Here is a 19,791-nt window from a genome sequence, read left to right on the forward strand (position 1 = left end):
CACTGTGCTCCACCAGCAGTGATGCAGATGGAGACATCACTGACCCAGAGCACACGAATCCTGGTGAGGAGCCCCAGGGATGCTCTGCCACCTGATCAGAAGGAGGCCAGAACCTTCCAGAAAGCCTGTTGGAAAAGCAGCGCCTGGGAGAGAGTCCACCAGCTCCAACCTCTTTCCTAGCACAGTCCTCTCCTCCACAGCAGCCTGTAAGCCACATCCTACCCCATCCCACCCGCTGACAAAGAACCAGAGCGAGGGCCTCCTGCTAGTTCTCCAGTCGCAAGGGCTCTCTGTGTTTAGCTTTCTGATGTAACAGCTCGAAGCGGAGATGCATGCACTCACTCTTGCATAAGACCCGATTTCACTCACACAAACCTCAGGGCAAGTCAGTCTCAAGTGCTGCGGGCTGGAGCACAGGGTGGCCTCACAGAGCAGCCCGTACCTGAAAGTGCTCCGCCGCGCAGGACAGCACATTCCCAAGGAGGCCAGTTCTCCCACGGCCTGTTCCCAGGTGACCCAGCTCCCATAACCCTCCAGGTGGAGGATAGCTCACCCGCACTGAGAAAAACCGGGCAAACCCCACAGGGCTCTGCATCTCCTGCCCTCTGGCCTTTGCAATTGGCCCCATCTAAGGACCACGTCAACCAGTGAGGATTATTAGCAGGACCAGACCCATCTTCAGATGTCTGAAATGCCTTTAAATTACAAAATCCTTGGATGTTCTAAGACAAGAAGGGCCTAAGGTCATCTCACAGAAATAGATGAAAAACTGATGAGGAAACTGAGGCCCAGAGAGGGACAACGACTTAGTCAAAGTCACACAAAGTAGAAGGCAGTGCCAGGACGGTCTCCAGGTCTCCTGGTTCTGTCCAGCACTCTTTCCCCCATACTGGATGGCAGAAGTCCTGGGTTCAACTTGCTGTTAGCGAGTGGTCTAGCTGGTAACGCTGGTTCCCTATTTTTATTTAACAAACAGGGACTGTTTTGAGAAGTGTATAAAATGCTAACTCATTTCATCTGGGGAGGTGGGTGTTATTACTATCCCCAAGTGGAGATGAAAGACAGAGAGATAAAGTAACTGTCCAGGGTGGGAGGTGAACCTAGGCAATGTTACTCCACAATCCAAACCTGAGCCTTGAGTGCCACAGTGGCCTTTGTCACTGCAGCTCCTCAGGGCTCTGCTGGCTATATGCTGAAGTGCTCTCTGGAGCTCAACAGCATGCCCCAAGCAGCTGCTCAGAGGAGCAGGGCTGAAGCCACCTCCAGCACAGCACACATCTCAGCAGCCCCACAGGAGGGGTTCTCCCCCAGCACTCACCCACAGAACACAGGGGCCAGATCTGCCATGACGGATCCGAGTCTGGGACCAGGCAGAAAATGGACTCAGGTATTCACTATACCCCCTCCAGAGACCTGCAACATGTGACCAGGGCCACCCCCTCAGCTTACTGTCAGGGGAAAAGGTTTGCCAGGCAGCCCCTTCAAAGGCGTGGCCTCCCCGTCACCTGCACCTTCTGTAACCCTGGGCCTGTGAGGCAGAAGGGGGCCGCTCTGCAGTGCCAAGGCCATGACCCAGCAGGCAGGACTCTGCACCTTTGTGCACAGCCTCCTCGAGGCTCAACATCTTGAGCTTTCTTCCTGAAAAAGGAAGCCGTTTCTCAACATATTGCTACACATGGAGACTGAGAAACACAAACCGAGAGGCGAATAGGGCACTGGCCCCAAGGGAGGAGAATGAAGCGGGGAAGGGCTGGTATGGGCCAGTCTGCCTGAGGTAACCAGCCAAAGGGACAAGGAAACGCCCAGCACAAACTTGTCCATCCCGACATTGTTTACAAGAGGGACACAGTGCAAACAACCCAAAGACCCAACAATAGAAGCACAGCTAAGGAGGTGATGGTAAAACCACTTACTAAACTATGACAGAGCCACTGAGCAGGTTTACAAAAACATAGGAAGTTTTTTGTGTTATTTTACTAAGCGACAGGCAGGACAAAAAAATCTACATGATGGATGGCAAGAACTACGTAAGCAAAACCTCGCACACAAAGTCTTTGCCTGGAAAACACAACTGAAAGAAAACACAGCAGAAATGTCATCTGTGAATGGGCTGATCTGAGTGGGAAGGCTATAGGTAATTATTTTCTTCCTTCTACTTTTCTGTATTTTCCAAATGTTCTCTAATTACTGTGTACTGATTTTATAAGGCTATGAATGGTAATAATACATTTTAAAATGTCACAAGAGGAAAAGGGAGGGTGCTGGTGCTTCTCTTCTAGCAAAGGGAGAAAGGTCCAGGAGCCCACGGTAGACGTACTATTTGGAGCCGATCCCTGCTCAGGCCGCCATGCCCAGCCTCACCACTAAGGTCGGCTTTGCTGGTTACTCCATCTGCCCTGCTGGGTCTTTTTTTTTTTTTTCTTTTGAGACAGGGTCTCACTCTGTTGCTTAGGCTGGAGTGCGGTGGTGTAATCACAGCTCAGTGTAGCCTCGACCTCCCAGGCTCAAACGATCCTCCCACCGCAGCCTCCTGAGTACCCGGGACCACTGCCACACACAACTACACCCAACTAATTTTTGTATTTTTTGTACAGACAGGGTTTCACCATGTTGCCCAGGCTGGTCTCAAACTCCTGGGCTCCAGCGATCCACCCACATCAGCCACCCAAAGTGCTGGGACTGCGCCCAGCCCCTGCTGGGTCTTTAGATGGAGCAAAACCTCACTGATTCCAAAGGGAAAGATGCGGAAAGGAAGACAGCAATTTCATAAGGTGGCATTAAACTCATTTTGCTGATGGGTGTGGGATGGGTTGGTTGGTTTGTTAAGAACAGTGTGTGTCCATCTATCCATCCATTCGAGAGTATCGAGTACCCACTAGTTACCCAGTATGGTGCCAAGGCCCTGCAAACAATACAGAAATGAATGACCCATCTCCTACCCTAAAGACCTCAGATTCAAGTGGGGGCCAAAGATATCAAGTTGCAATGCAAAAGTGTCTTTGACAAGGGTTTTCAGATACACACAGGCTGTGAGAATTCAGATATGAAAATTAAAGCTTCCAGCTTCAGAGAAAAGACGGGTGTCGGGAAAGAGTTCATGGAAAAGATGAGCTTTGAATTGGGTCTTGAAGAATGACTGGGGTTGCACAAAGAAGTCAGTTAAACAGGCCAAGGAAATATACATGTTTATCTCAAAGGAAAGTTACCTCTGCCGGCAACCATAACAAACCTCCCACCTTAATAATAAGCAAGGAAATACAAAATGGAAACATATGGGCAGATGTCTGGCAACACTGGCAGAGGGACTCCCCAGTGTGGCTGTGGCAGGAGCATGGCAGGAGCGTGGAGCGGCATCGCCCCCCTGGAGGGCAGCAGAGAAACAGGATGATGCAACAGAAGCCTCACCAGGCGGCCCTCACCCCTTGAGCCAGACTCCACTTCTAGGAATTTATCCTAAAGAAACAATTAAGTGTAAGCATAAGCCTATTCACGGAAGTGTAACTTAAAATAGCCAAACATGGGGAAGTAGGTAACTACATTCTGGTGTGTCAATCACAGAACACTATGAGGCAACTTTTTTTTTTAAGTCCCTTTTAACAGTGTACTTAATCACATGAGGCAATGCCCATAATCTTCTAGAAAGTTAACAACTCAAGGTAAGAAAACTACATTTGCAGTATGATCTTCACATTCTTTTTTATTTTAATTTAAGGCATTAATTTTCTTTTTTCAACTTTGAGGTCAATTTCTATTTTTATAGCAAAATTAACATCTCAAAATGTAAACACTGGAAAGTTTTATTATTTACTTTTTTGCATTTTTAAAGAACGGGTGTCATTTTTATAATCATAAAATGTTATCCAAACTGAAAGAATAATAAATGGAGTTTTTTTTTCCAATAGGTTTTTGGGGAACAGGTGGTGTAAGTTTTGTTTTGGGATTTTTGTGGGTTTTTTTCCAGTAGAGACAGGGTCTCTCTTGTCACCCAGGGTGAAGTGCAGTGGCATGACCGTAGTTCATTGCAACCTCACACTCCCAGGCTCAAGCAATCCTCCCACCTCAGCCTCCTGAATAGCTGGGGTTACAGGTGAACACCACTATACCCAGCTAACTTTTTTTATTTTTTAATTTTTGTAGAGGCAGAGTCTCACCATCTTGCCCAGGCTGGTCTCAAGCTCCTGGGCTCAAGAGATCCTCCTTTCTCAGCCTCCCAAAGCACTGGGATTACAGACGTGAGCCACTGTGCCTGGCCCATAAATGGAGTTTCAATAGGAAGAGAAGAGGACATCCTCAGCTTAAAAAAACAGCAGGAGCCAGAAGTGAAGAAGTACAGGTCTCTCCTGGGAAGGAGAAAGAACTGAACGTCATGATTAGACAGAGCTGGGCTCACATACTGGATCCACTCTTTTCTAGCGGTGTGACCTTTAACAAATTACTGATCCATTCCTGAGCTTCAGTTTCTTCCAAAGACCAAATGTGTTAAAGACTAAACGTGTTAACTTGGCCAGGCACAGTGGTTCACGCCTGTAATCCCAGCACTTTGGGAGGTTGAGGTGGGCAGATCACCTGAGGTCAGGAGTTTGAGACCAGCCTGGCCAACATGGTGACACCCTCTCTCTACTAAAAATACAAAAATTAGCCAGGCATGGTGGCACGCACCTGTAATCCCAGCTACTCAGGAGGCTAAGGAACAAGAATCGCTTGAACCCCAGTAGGCAGAGGTCGCAGTGAGCCGTGATGGCACCACTGCACTCCAGCCTCGGCAACAGAGTGAGACTTCATCTCAAAAATAATAAAAAACAAAATAAATGCATTAACTTACACAGAATACCTACTCGATACACTAATTAGGTCATAGCCTTTTCTACTGACCAATAAAACAAATTCCATCCTGGATGACCCACAAGAGGTAGGGATGTTCATTTATGAGACACATAATCAATGTAATAACAGCATATGGGGAGAGCAAAGAATTACTACATTAAAGACATCGTACAAAGCCTCCCAATTTCAGAAATATTAAACTATGAAATATATCCTAAAATCAAGAAACTATGAAAATTTGTGTCTTCTAAAGATACTGCTGACCAGGATAAAACATTTGGTGAAAGCCCAAGATATTACTGTTTTTCTCATGATTCTTATACAGTCTGATTTGTGCCCCAAACAAGAAGTCAGGCCGGGCATGGCTCACGCCTGTAATCCCAGCACTTTGCGAGGCCAAGGTGGGTGGATCACTTGAGGTCAGGAGTTCAAGGCCAGCCTGGCCAACATGGTGAAACCCCATCTCTACTAAAAATACAAAAATTAGCCAGGCTTGGTGGCTGGTGCCTGTAGTCCCAGCTACTCGGGAGGCTGAGGCAGGAGAATCGCTTTAACCCAGGAGGCGGAGGTTGCAGTGAGCCAAGATCACGCCATTGCACTCTAGCCTAGGTGACAGAGCAAGACTTTGTCCCAAAAAAGAAAAAAAAAGGGGGGGGGGCGGGTGTGCCACTGCAGTGTCTCCTTTTGTCATCCAGGCTGGAGTGCATGGCTCACTGTAGCCTTGACCTCTTGGGCTTAAGCAGTCCTCCTACCTCAGCTTCCCAAGTAGCTGGGATTACAGGATAGCTGGCGGCCAGGGGAAATATAGTGGAAAATGCAAAACAATGAAATTATAAAACCTGCCAAATACTTCTCAGAACTAGAAAAGAGTACCCTGCTGGTTTTAGTAGAAAAGTACAAATATGTGCTGGAATGTAAGAAAAGTGATGTGTGAACTACTGCCCTTAAGCAATCAATGTACCTGCAGGCGCTGACCCACGAATGCAACTCTCAGCCGAGCTGTCCCTGCCGGATTTCAAACAGCTGAAGAAGGGCTGGGAGAACATCAAGGCTCGGACTAAAACAATTATGGCCCATGAAAGGAGAAAGAAGGTGAAAGGGAGCGTCAGCTCCCTCCTGAGTAACCAAGTCCTAGGGAAGGAGATCACCAGCATGCTGCTGGAGCAGCTCTACTTCCTGCAGAGCACTCCTTCCACCCCTCCCCCCGGAGGAGGAGCCCAAATACTACTCCAACGCCACGGCCCAAGAATCATTTGCTGTTTCAAATAGAGAACTGTGCGATGATGAGAAAGAGTTCATACGTTTTCCAACACGTGAGAGGACCTCTCAACCTGAACCCTCGTGTTCAGCGGTCAGAATAACAGCCAATAAAAACTACAGGAGTAAAATCTCTCAGGAAGGTGCTTTTAAAAAGATGCATGAGGACTGAACATGATCAACAAATGTCCATCTTACAATTACAACTGATACAAATGAATGAGGTGCATTGTGGCCAAACTCCAGCAGACAGAGCGAGAGTGTGAGATGGCAGAGGAGGAACACAGGATAAAAATGAAGTTCTCAATAAAGAGAAGATGTATTGGGAAAAAAAACTACAAACTTTTACCAAGGAATGGCCTGCTTCCTCATTTAACCGGCCCTTTCCCAATTCACCCTAAGACTTTGGGGGTGGCTCTCTTGTAATTAATTGTGTTGGCAAAGAATGTCTGGAACATGGACTTGCAGTCAGTAACCTGTAACAGAGAGACAACTAGGAAAATTTGAGTGGTAGTAGTCACTAACTTAAGAATTCCTTCAGGGAAACAGCTGCACCCTTTGTACCCCTTAAGTGGCAAAGAAGCTGTTACAGTCTTCTGAAAATTATCACCATGAGTGCTATAATTCTGAATGTAATGTCTCTTAATTAGAATTCATACAAGAACCATGAGAGAGAGAGAGAGAGAAAGAAAGAAAGAAAGAAAAAGAAAGAAAGAGAGAGAGAAAGAAAGAAAGAAAGAAAAGAAAAGAAAAGAAAAGAAAAGAAAAGAAAAGAAAAGAAAAGAAAAGAAAAGAAAAGAAAAGAAAAGGAGAGTTAGTTGCAGTTACCGAACAGATCTGGATGCCATAGGGGCAAGGCCCCACCTTCCACGAAAACTGTTCCAAATTGGAAAGGGCTGTTTTCATTCTCCCTATAGCACACCTGTATTTCTCCAGTTTGATGTTTAGGGAGAAGATTTACGCAAATGTCTGAAGGGCAAATCTTGCTAGACTACTCGGGGTGTCCTTGGCCCCAACTACCTCATCCTCTTTCAGATGAAGAAGGCACCAGGAACACCAAGGTCAGCTGCCTGAAGATTAAGCAGCTGCAACCTGGAAAAGCTTAAGGTTTAGAGAGAACCTTTGGAAACCTTTGGAACCTTTGGGAAAAAATGCAAACTCAGTGACCAAACTGTAAGGGGTGGAGAGCTGTATCCTCTCCTAAATGCCAGGCTTTGGGAAACTCAAGATAAGCCTTCAGAGGAGACCCAGAAGGCTCAGCTCATTCCAGTACTACATATAATCAGCATTTAATCCTTACCATGGTTCTTAGCCATGTGTCAGGCCCTGTTCCAAGCACATTACATGCGGTAACTCATTTATTCTCTCCAACGAAACTGATGCACAGAGGCAACTTGCCCAAAGCCAGAGCCAGAACCAACCCATGCAGTGCCTTTGTGCAAGGTGAAAGAGTGCATCCCATCCTCCGCACAGACACAGCACAGACCCACAAAAGGCATATTCCTGGCAATAGGGGCAGTCTGGATTTAAGGAACCCTTCATCCCCTTGTGCAGTGCACAACCTGCTTGACTGTACACAGCCCTGTCCAAGTTCACACAGTAAGTAAGAGGCGGAGCTGGAATCTGAACCCAGGCCACCTGGCTCCCAGGTCTGCTACCAAGTAACAAGCAGGCACAGTTTCATATTAAATAAGTGGCCTGCAAATTAATGCAACTCAAAATATACAGAAGGACTGATGCGGGTGACTGAGAGCACAATTCTGTGTGTCTAGAATGATCACATTTTCAGTAATGATGAGACAATGCTCTGACATTTACAACTTCATGGGCATAAGATTTTTCTTTCTTACCATTTCTAATGGGAATATTTCTAAAATGTGCCCCACCCTTTTCCACCTTACAGCATAATGTAATATAACCCTGCTTGAACTCCACACCACCACTGCCACTCCAGGAACCCAGAGCCCCCTCCCTGCCTTTTCCTGCCGCTCTGCCTGCAGCCTTCTAATCCTCGGTAATCTCTTTTTCTCTGCTCCTATAATTGCTACTGGAGAAAACTCAATGTGCAGGTGGGTTGGGGACATCCAAAGTTTTAGGTTTTGACCTACTTCCTCTGGCTTAGCAGTTCTTTGACTTGATCCTATCTAATTCCTTGCTCTTCCCCAATTCCTGGGGCAGCATCTTACCAGTTTCATGCTCTACAAGCCCCTTTGCAGAGATACTGGAGGCCACCAGCCTGTACTTGCTGGATTTGCCTATCCTCACCTCCCATCAATACCTCCCTCCTTGGGAAGGGGATGGGGAGGGGAGATCTAGCTGTCCTTCAGCCTCCAAACCTGCATTCAAATCTTTCTGGCCTTAATAAATACTTTCTCTTCAGCTCCCCCTTCTCTCTCTCATTCCCTTCAAGTTCAAAGATCTTGACACATTTCCTCAGCTGTTCAATATTACTCCTCCATTGATCTTAGTCTCTCTACTCCACCAAAACTGCTCTTGCAGAAGCCCCCAGAGTCCGTGTTCTCACTCCCACCCTCATCCTGCTTGACCTCACTGGGGCATCTGGCCAAGTGGTCTCTCCTCCCAGACATGCCCACCCCTAGCTTCCCAGTTCTCTTACCTTTCTGACAACTCAGCAGCCTCCTTCCCAGGACTCCCACAATCACCTACATGCTTATGCCTCCCAATTTAGAAAACTCTGAACCCCACTCCTCTCATAAGCTCCAGCCCCAATCTAACCCCCAAATGGATGGCCAGCCTGCATGGGCCAGAGGGACCCAAACTCACTATCTCATCTTTCATCATCTAGTGGTGGCCTCCCACTTTCCACTCTCCTTTCTTCCTAACAGAATGCTGAGGTTTTAGCTGGCCCGTTTCCATCCTTCCTTGCAGGCAGGTGTAGCTGTGTGACTAATACCTGGCCAATGACACATAAATGGAAGTGCCACATGGTAATTTCAAAAGGAATATATACACAACACATCCTTCTCCAGTTCATTCATCCTGCTCCCTGGAAAGCTGATGTGAAAGCTGGAGCTCCAGCAGCCATCTAGGAACATAAGGACAAGGAATGGCAGAAGGGTGAGCTGGAAGGTTCCTGAGTTCCTAATGACTTTGTGGACCCACCACACCGACATTGGGTTACCTACATCCAGACTTCTTTCATGTGTGAGAAAAATTAACTTGCTTGAGTTACTGTTATTTGAACTCTATTTTATCTAATATCCCCTCCAAACTGGTCATGTCTTGCAAGACAAGGAACTTGGTCAATAACATCAACATTCACTATCTGGAAGCCTCCAGCTGTTTATTTGCCAACTTTCCCCATTAGACTGCGAGCAACTTGATGGCAGCAACATGTCTCTCATTTTCTAAATAATTCAAACACACAAAAATGGTATCTTTCCTTTTTTTTTTTTTAACCTTACATAAATGGTCTCATTACTACAGATATTCTGCAACCTTTCTACCAACGTTTTTCTTAAATGTAGTCGGGCTGATTCATGTAAGTCAGACGGAACTGGTGAAAAGTACTACACTGTGTAAACCGTCATTTATTGATATATTTCCTGGCTAATAGGCTTTTAGTTTCCTTCTAGTTTTTCATCATCACCAAAAATGCTACAATGTACATCTATTTCTCCTTGAGCACTTGCATGCTGGTTTTTCCAGTACAGACAATAGAAGTAAAATTTTTGGCTACAGGGTATGTGTATCCCTAACTTCACCACATCTAGTCAAGTTCTCTTGAGAGTAGTTGTACCAATTTACACTCCCCAGGGCCCTGTGTGAGAGAGGAGGCCCCTCCCCATGCTGTATTTCTAAACTGCCAGTTTCTACCTAACATGATGGTAGCAGGATCCTTTTTTTCTTTCTTGGTACCCTGAACTAGCTACAGCAGAAACACAGGAATCCCCTGAGCTACTCTCCCCAAAATGTTGTCTGGCTGCTGCCTGAGGACAGGCCACCCTGCAAAAAGCAACCTAGCTGGGCAGCCAGCATTCAGAGTGGTGCACCCATTGCTTTCTCTCTATGGTGTTTCCTCTTGCAAGACAGATAGAGACTTTCCCTCATTGCAAACTTGCTGGGGGGTTGGTGGATTAGTCCTCTGCATTCACCACCCCTCAAATTATTTCATATCCAGCCTACTCACTCAAGCCCTCTCCAATACCAACCAGAAAAGGACAATGTGAAGGTGTTTGTCCCACCACAAAGCCCTCCCACTTTTCCCTGGAGCTCTCAGGCAGGCTGCTGAAAAGAACATCTCATCTCTGCTGGAAAGAAACACCTCATCTCTGCTGGTGGCTCGTGAGCATCTCCTGATAAAGGAAAATCCCAGGCAGAGAGAGGGGCCAAGTTGTTTATTTCCAAACACAAGCCAGATTCCAGCTGTGACATGTATACTGGATCTGCTCACTGCAAAGGCGAGCTGGGCGGGAGGGCCACGGGGAGCGGGGGCCAAAGCTGTGTGGAGGATTGCGTGGTTGTTTAGTTTCAGGTAAGCCAGTATTCCTAGGATCAAGTTCATAGCCCCTTCTCAGTCCTGTTTTTCCTGACTCTGCCTGTCTATGGATTTTTCATGTGAACTTGCCCCAAGTGCAAAGGGTAGTTGCCTTGACCCACTTAACTCAGGGGCTCAGAGAGACACTCCACCGGGCTCAAGGCTGGGGTCTGGTATCCACCTTTCCACTCCACAACATTTATTGAAAGCTTGCTCTGGCCAGGTACCAGTGTATAAGAATGGCTGTAACAAAAACCCAGCCATTATCCAGAACTTGCCCTCTGAGAACTCATGGCCTAGAAAATAAATACTTGTGATGTCATGTGAAAAGATGCGATGGTAAAGTAAATATGTGCAAGAGAAAGGAAAGAACAGAGAAAGTAAACCTAACTAAGCCTGGTCTCCCTAGCAGCATGGGTGATGAGCAGACATTTTTATCATCAACATCATAATTCCAACTGCCTGCCTTTCCCATAGCCATGAGAGTGTGGATTAACAGGGCAACAGGCGGTGCTTTGGGAGCTCAGACGTCAGGAGACCTGGTTCTAACCCACCTGCCTCCATCAGAGTAGCCTTTGCAGGCCAGGCGTGGTGGCTCACACCTGCAATCCCCACGCTTTGAGAGCCTAAGGCAGGTGGATCACTTGAGCCTAGGGAGTTTGAGACCCACCTGGGCAACACAGTGAGACCCCATCTCTACAAAAAAATTCAAAAACTAGCCAGGTGTGGTGGCTCATGTCTGTGATCCTAGCTACTCAAGAGGCTGAGGCAAGCCTGAGCCCGGGAAGTCAGGGCTCCAGTGAGCTACTGCACTCCAACGTGGGCAATGGAGCTAGACTCTGTGATCCTAGCTACTCAAGAGGCTGAGGCAAGAGGCTTGCCTGAGCCCAGGAAGTCGGGGCTCCAGTGAGCTACTGCACTCCAACCTGGGCAATGGAGCTAGACCCTGTTTCAAAAAAAAGGAATGGCCTTTGTCAACTCACTGTCCTCATGGGTAAACTGAACGGTGGAACAAGCAACTCCTGAGCAGTCCTTTCAGCTTGGGTATCCTAACCAGGGGCTTTCCACCCTCCCTGTGTATCAGAATCACTTGGAGCGGGTATACATATAGAGATGCCTGGGCCAATTCCCACCCCAGAGGTACTAAGTCAGCTGGCCCAGGGCTGTGCTCCTGATATGGATGTGTTTTAAAAGCACCCATGATTCAAACATGAGGACAGGGTTCAGAACCACGGTGCTGAACAAACTTCCTGCTGGTGACAGCCACCAGTGCTTGAGGACCGGGCCCCATTCCACAGACTGCCCAAGGCAGGAAGCGAACCCAAGGCCAAACAGCCCATAGTGCCTGCTGTCTGCTCACAGGGATACAATGATTTCAGGAAGATTCCAGTTAGGCCAACTGGCAAACAGGGAATCACACGTCTCCCGCATCCTCCAGCTACCTGCTTTCAGCCCCTTTTGGCCACTGGGACAAATGGGTATTGGGGGAAGGCAGCACCCCTCCAATCCACTGGCAGGGGGCCGCCCCACCCTCGGGAAAAGGAGGCCAGTGAGAGTTGAAGGCAGCGGGGCCTGGGAAACCTGGGCGGGCACAGCGTGGCCTCCCTGCCTGTGAGTCAGCCCCTGAGAGGCCTCGTCCGGACAAAGGGGCAGAAGAACAAAGCTCCACTGTGCCCGTTCTGCACGGAAAAGCCAGCAGAGACAAGGAGACTTCAGGGCTGGTGGCACGATTAGCATTTTATTTATTTATTTAATTTTCGTTTTATCTAACAAATGCCTTGGGGACACAACACTTATTATGCGCACCAAGCAGAGTTTCTGAGCCCTTTCTAAAGATTAAGCTTTAGAAGATTAAGCTTTCCAGAGTTAAAGTCCAGGGAGGGGAAAAAATTAATTCTCCCCCTCCACAGGCACATAAATGTACCTTTGCATTTGCTACTGTCTGGCCTATAACATACAGAAACCACTTGGAGCTAGGAATGTGTCCCAAGGTGTGACTTAAATCCCTTTGGTGCCCTTTATAGAAGGCCATCTTCTGCAGGAATGGAAATTTTCTCATGGCAAGGTGGAAAGAATTTGGAAGTTAAACTCCATTTGCTACATGAACTTGCACAAGTTTCAGAAACTCTCCGAAACTCATTTTGGTGTCTGTCAAATGGGAACAGTGTAGCCTATTTCAGAGGTGTTATGGAGTGAAATGAAATAATTCATTCGGTATAAAGGGTGCAACAAAGGGCCTGACATCAGCTACAGGTTTATTCCCTTCTCCCATCTGCAAAGCACCACCTCTGCCATTTACAGAGACTCTGCTGCACCGAGTACCCATGGTCTAACAGCAGCCCTGCCAGGTTCAGTATTACTATCCCCACTCCCGGCTGGGGAAACAGTTTTACTATCCCCACTCCCAGCTGGGCTGGATGAAGAGCTCCTCCCAAAGCTCATAGCTCTCAGGTGGTGGGGCCCACATTCAAAGCCTGTGCCACGGACCAGGGACTTTCCTTTGGTCTTAGACTCTAGGTCCCTCACCACAACCCGTCCCAATTTGGAGCCTAAATAATCATACAGCTCAGTAGAGCTCCTTGCTTTTTGTTTGGTTTTAACAGTGGCAGAAATCCCCCACAAATCTGGCAGCTCTAAACACTCACATTGCAGGCCCCACAAGCAAGCATCCAAGGCTGGGCTGTGCAGAGAACGGGGACAGCTGGGGTCCCGGGACTGACAGAGTGGCACTGACTGACCATCACCACTCAGGCTGCCCATTCTTGGCATCAAACGCACCATGGCCAGGTCAGAGAAGAAACTATACCGACATGATAGAATCACTAAATGCCTGGGGTTGAAGGGGACTCCTTTCCTCAGCTGTAACACGGATGTGGGGAGGAGTATTGCTGAACTAAACAATCCTGGAGGGATTTCCTGTCCTCCCACCCCTGGGAGCCCTAAGGGAGCAGGTGATTCAACCTCCATGTGGCCCCACACTTGAGCCACAGGGCAGGCCCTGACCTGCAACTGGAGAGTGGGTGCCCAAGACAATTTTAACAAAACAAAACCTCATTTCTGAGGCCTCAGAATTCCTTTCTGCAGGGAACCACACCCAGGGCTTCCAGGCGCTGACCACCACAAGCCATTATTTAGGGTAGCCTCTGTTCAGGTATTACTCCTCCGACTGTCACCATTACCTACCAGTGGCCTTACAAGGCCCAGAAGTGAGTTCTGCAGCCCAGGGCATGGTGAGAGGAACCAGGGCTTCAGGATCAAGCAAGCCTGCAGCAAGCGCAGCCCTGCCACTCTTCTAGGCAATGTGACCCTAGACACATCACCCAACACCTGAGCGGTCACTTCCTCACAGCTACTGTGCTATGCAGGGCTAATGATGCACACATCCTACTCCAGGAACCAGCCAGTGCAGGCCACAACAAATGCCAGTTCCCTGGAGGGCTCTTTCCCTGTCTTTTTCCCACCACGGCACAATGGAGGGATATGGAACATTTCCAGCATTATGAAGGCTATGCCTTTGGTGGAGAGGGAGGAGGGTCTAGGGAGTGTCCATCATTTATCCTCTCCTTTGAGCATCGCAGCCTTAAGCTTTCCCGACTCCTGCCAACACAGTTCTTGCTCCTACCTCCACTTTCCCACAGAACTTGTCAGCACAGAACATCAATTATCAACATAGATGTCCACCGACCCAGATTGCAAGAGCCTGGCAAGGTCAGGCTCTGAGCTCCCCCACACAGTGCCTTGTAGAGAGGGGGCACTCAGATGATGGATGGGCACTGGGTGGGCAGGCAGACAGCAAACACCAGAGTTAACAGAAACTAATTCTATGCTTTTCAGGGGGTGAGCTACACTTTCCAAAAGAAAGGACGGAAAGAAAACTATAGGATGCTTTCGAAATACATACCTTCTGCCTTTTTCTTTAAGAATATTAAGGTTCACGCCAAATTTCACAAGTGCAGCTACTCCACCCAGTATTAAGTGGATTGAAAAATGAAAAGGTGTAGCTATTGCTTCTTTACTGCTAAGCTAATCCATCCAAGCTGTTTCACACCTCTGGGGCCTTGTTTACAGGCTCTCTCTGCCTAGAATGCCCTGCTCCCTACAAAGCCTTTGCCAGCTCCCCCCTTGCCAACTCCCTCCTTCAGACTCCTTTTGGGGACAGGATAGATTTCAATGAGAGCATCTCTAACAGCCTACTGCATGAATTGGTTTTTTAAGTCTTCACTCACTGAGACAGATGCTGTCTGAAACTAGAAGGTCCTCTTATTTATTTCTGTATCAAGAGCATCTGGCCTCATGTGGTGGCATACAGCAGGTCCTCAATAATGATCAAACGAATAAATAGCTTGAATCGTGTTACTGCTTTAGCTTACAATCATTCTTCCTCCATTCTTGCCTATATCTGAAATCATCCCAGGTCCCCAGATCTTCCACTTACAATCCAGGCTTACAACCCCCACAATTACATAACATAGGGACCCAACTGCAATGCACTCCATCCCTCAGTTAGAAAAAAGCAAGCCTTACAATACAGAAGTGGGCCAAGGGTGGATTCTCTGAGCTCACCCAGGAAAACCAATCTACCTTCAATCCTCAGTGGTCTCTTCCAACTCCAGGTTGAAATCCATTTGATGAAATGCTACACAAGAGCCGTACTCGATAACACTCATAGTTTATCGTCCAATGAAAATGAAAGAATTATTATCAGCTAGGTGCAGTGGCTGAAGCCTGTAATCCCAGCATTTTGGGAGGCCAAGGTGGGCGGATTGCTTGAGCTCAGAATCAGGAGTTCGAGACCAGCCTGGGCAACATGGCAAAACCCCATCTCTACTAAAAGTATAAAATTAGCCAGGCATGGTGGTGTGCACTTGAGCCCAGGGGGTGGATGTTGCAGTGAGCCGAGATCATGCCACTGCACTCCAGCCTGGGCCATAGAGTGAGTGAGACTCTGGCTCAAAAAATATAAAAATAAAATAAAAAGAAAAAGAGTTATTAAAGACCTGGAATCAATAGAAACAAGCGTCTGGGTTAAGATAAGGGGTTGTGGAGCACAAGATTCTTATTATGTAGATGAAGTCTCATAGGTAGCCACCCTTAAAGGCAATAGACGGCAAATGTTTCCCATTCAGACCTTTAAAAGGTGCTAGGATCTCAGTCAATCTTTTCAGGATCAGAAAATTACCTAGAAAGGGAAGGGGATTCTCTACAGAATGTAAATTTCTCCCACAAGAGACAGCTTTGCAGGGCCATTTCAAAATATATCAAAGAAATCTATTTTAGGATAAAATACTTTTGTTTTTGTTTCTTTCTTTCAGGGCCTGCTATCTGTCATGTGATGTTAAGATGTTATACTAGAGTCAGGTTGGAATTTGGTATCTCATTGCCACAAAGGGTCTCTTCTGTATTAAGATCTCTGTTTTAATGTTTAGACTAGTCATTATGTCTCACGAAAATGTATAAAACCAAGCTGTAACCCAACCACCTTGGGCACATGTTCTCAGGACCTCCTGAACCTGTCATGGGTCATGGTCTTCACATTTGGCTCAGAATGTATCTCTTTAAATATTAAAAAAGAAAGAAAATAAAAAATGAAAGCAGGCTATAGAGCAAAAAGTACAGGATGATCTCAGCTTTGAAAAGTTCTCTCTATATATACATTTTTAAGAGTGTTTCAATTTTCTTTTATGCTTTTCAAATTTTCTACAAGGAACATATATTACTCTTGTAATCAGATATGAAAATGATGGAAGGAAGAAAGGATGAAAGGGGGAGGAGGAGGAGGGGGAGGGAGACTCTGCACTATCACGGAAAGGGAGCGAGGACAAAGGCACATGAAGACGTCTGTTCCAACAATGGATTGATCTCTCTCATCAGGTAAATATGGCTCACATTGGCCTCTGTCCAAACACCCTCCCAGGGTGGCCCAATCCCACATCAGTGTTAATCTGTGATTAACACACCCCATCTGTGATAATGATGATAATATTAATGATAATAGCTTTTTTGAGCATTTACCACATGCTAGGCACTATTCCATTTAACTCATCCTCATTTCTTACAATGACCACAAGGCAATCATTACGATTGCTCTTTCACAGATGAGAAAACAGACAGAGATCAGGTAACTAGCCCAATGTCACACAACTACCTTTTCTTGATATTCTCCTTTGGCAACTTCCTGGATGTGATAGGTCTCTTAGTTAGATAAAACCAGGTTTTCTAGAGGTTGTGCTTATAAAACGGGGGCTGCATTCACAAAGACAGATGAGGTAAGGAGGAAGCTATGTTGAATGGTGATGAGAAAATTAGCATTAAGTCAGCCATGGAGAGCCAATTGTTAAATAGTGCCTTGACTGGAGAAGATTTCAAACTCCTTCTCTTAACAAAAAAAAAGGCAAATTCTTTTATCTGATAGGCCAGAAGAGATCAGAGCTGATAAAACAGACTAAGCCTGCTCATGAAAGCCCTATCTAACCTAGAGGAGAGTCCATGGTTTCCCTCAGAGCCTCCTTCCTCAATCCACATTTCTACCATGTTGGGTTCTCTGGTTTCTCCCATCCATAGATTATAGTAAAGCAGAACATTTTTAAGGTGAAAAGAACCAGGTTTCTAGAGGTAAATGCACAGAGGCCACAAGACCTGACAGCAATAATGGAATAAGTGAAAAAAAAAAAAAAAAAACTACGAAGCAGACCCAAGATTTAAAAAGGATAATTTTCTGGGACCATTATATGAGAGGCAAAGTGGCCGTTCAAACCACACCTCAGTAGAGCCTACTGAGACTCCCAGCCACACCGAAAAAGTCATTAAGTTGTTTAGAAGAAAATGTGTCTTCTCAAACTACAGTCATGCAGCGTGTAACGACAGAAATACGTTCTGAGAAACATGTCCTTAGGTGATTTTGGCTTTGTGTGAACATCAGAGTAATGAGTATGGTAGGCAACTGTAATACATTTGTAAGACAAATCTAAACATATCAGAACACAGAAAAGGTACAGCAAAAATACAGTACTATAATCTTATGGGATTACTGTCATACACGTGGTCTGTTGTTGACAATGCGGCACATGACTGCAATTAAAATGATTAAAATACATTTTAGTGCTTACAAGAATGTTTCAGTTACCGAATATAAATTCGCTTTCTATGAAACAGCTTGTTTCCTATCTATTTTATCCAGTGAATCATGGCACCTGCTGTTAGCTGCCTCCCCATGTCCATCCTCCTTTTCCTTCCTTAACCTCGGGAATCCCTGATTTTGTTCAAATAACAATGTGCTCAGCTCCCAGCCACCCTGACAACCAGTGGTTGCCATGTGATCCAGTTCTAGCCAGTGAAATGTAAGGGAAAGCCTATTGCTTGGTACTTCCAGAAAGTTAGTTTTCCTCATTAAAATGGATAAGAGGCAGTTGACAAAAGCCACCTTCCTACCTGAAATGCAAATGTGAAACCTGGAGATATAGCAGCCATCTTGGGAGTATGAGGCTTTGTGCTGAAGATGATAAAGCAAAAAGACAGGAGGCAGCAACGTGGAGCCGTAAGACTGTCAGCCTCTGGGCTTTTTGTTTCATAAGAAAAATAATCCCTTACTTCCAGTGTTACTTTTCTTTTCTTTTTTTTGAGATGGAGTTTTGCTCCTGTTGCCCAGGTTGGAGTGCAATGGCACAATCTCACCTCACTGCAACCTCTGCCTCCTGAGTTCAAGGGATTCTCCTGCCTCAGCTTCCTGAGTAGCTGGGATTACAGGCGTACGCCACCACACCCAGCTAGTTTTTTGTATTTTTAATAGAGACGGGGTTTCACCATGTTGGCCAGGCTGGTCTTGAACTCCTGACTTCAGGTGATCCACCTATCTCAGCCCCTCAAAGTGCTGGGATTATAGGCGTGAGCTACTGTCCCCAGCCTTACTTAATTTTCTGAAATATATAGCCAAGCAAACCCTAACTGGCACCTTAATATCAGGTTATAATTCCCCGGTGATAAATATGACTCCTAATATCTTACTGTTTTCCTCCAAGTAGCCTGCAAAGTATTTTCATGTCTTTGGGGTGCCCCAATAAAACACAGGCTGACCGAGTGTTATTTACTGGGAGCTTGCCTAGCTGTTGCAAGTGGCAAATGGCCATTCATTGGTATTGTGTTTTTGCTAAGCTGACTTGCTTTTGAGACTTGGAATTTTGTTAGGAAACAAAAAGTGCTTTATGGCAAAGGCGTTAGCGCCACAATGGGACCTTTCTGCTTTGATTATGAAAACACATTAAGAGCTTAGCTGCACCGCAAGCAGTGGCCTGGAGACTCAGCTGAAGCCTCAGCCTTTCCGACCATTCTCCACTCAATATGCTGGAAGGGCACCAAACCCACTTGGGAGGAAACACTGCAGGCAGACACCAAAGATTAAAGGGGTTGGGCGTTCAGGTCCACTCTGGAGGACCTGTGTGATGAGCAGGCTGTGCCCCAACACAGCCCTACACCCTTCTTCACCAGCCCCCCACACTGGCTACATGCAACTCCCGTATTCTGCCTTGCAGGGGTTAAACATAAGCATCAAGCAAGCTTTACTGCTGTAATTCCTCACAACACCTGGAAAACGATGCGTCCCCAAGAGAAGCTCAGAGACAACCCAAGGGGTATAGACATAGGACAGTAAGCAAAGCTTCCCTGGGGTCCCGGCAGACACACCCTTGCTAAGGTGAGCCACTCTCCCCATCGGCTTACAAGGTTAATATGAAGATGGGATGAGATGCAGTGATGCTACCTCCAGGTACACCCAACACAAGTGTGTGCATGCACATACACAATACAGGCTAACCAAGAGTCATGTCCAACAATGCTCACAGCAGCATTTTTTTTTTATAGAGAAGGAGTCTTGCTATGTTGCCCAGGCTGGTCTTGAACTCCTGGGCTCAGGTGATCCTCCTGCCTCAGACTCCCAAAGTGTCAGGATTACAGACATGAGCCACCGCATCTAGCCCGCAGCATTTTTTAGGAATATCCTCAAAATGTAAACAAACAAAATGTTCAACAGGAGAATGGATAGAAAAATTGTGCTAATCAGTCAATCGAATAACACACAGCAATGAAAATGAACAAATGACAGCTACATGCAACGAAAATGCACAGATTTCACAACAATGTTGCATGAAAGAAACCAGACACTAAAGAATATATACAGCATGATTATCCTTGTAGGAAGTTCAAAAAACAGGCACAACTAA

General features: G+C 46.4%; 1 protein-coding gene and 1 pseudogene across 2 annotated transcripts in view; one reads left to right on the top strand and one right to left on the bottom strand.

Moving 5' to 3' along the window:
- Positions 1–19,791, bottom strand: part of KSR1 (kinase suppressor of ras 1) — a 169,988-nt gene that overhangs the window by 93,561 nt on the left and 56,636 nt on the right. The window lies entirely within an intron of this gene.
- Positions 5,639–6,491, top strand: LOC101134566 (myb/SANT-like DNA-binding domain-containing protein 3; annotated as a pseudogene).

Source organism: Gorilla gorilla, chromosome 4, assembly GCF_029281585.2.
Source record: "Gorilla gorilla gorilla isolate KB3781 chromosome 4, NHGRI_mGorGor1-v2.1_pri, whole genome shotgun sequence".
Taxonomy (NCBI): Eukaryota; Metazoa; Chordata; class Mammalia; order Primates; family Hominidae; genus Gorilla; species Gorilla gorilla.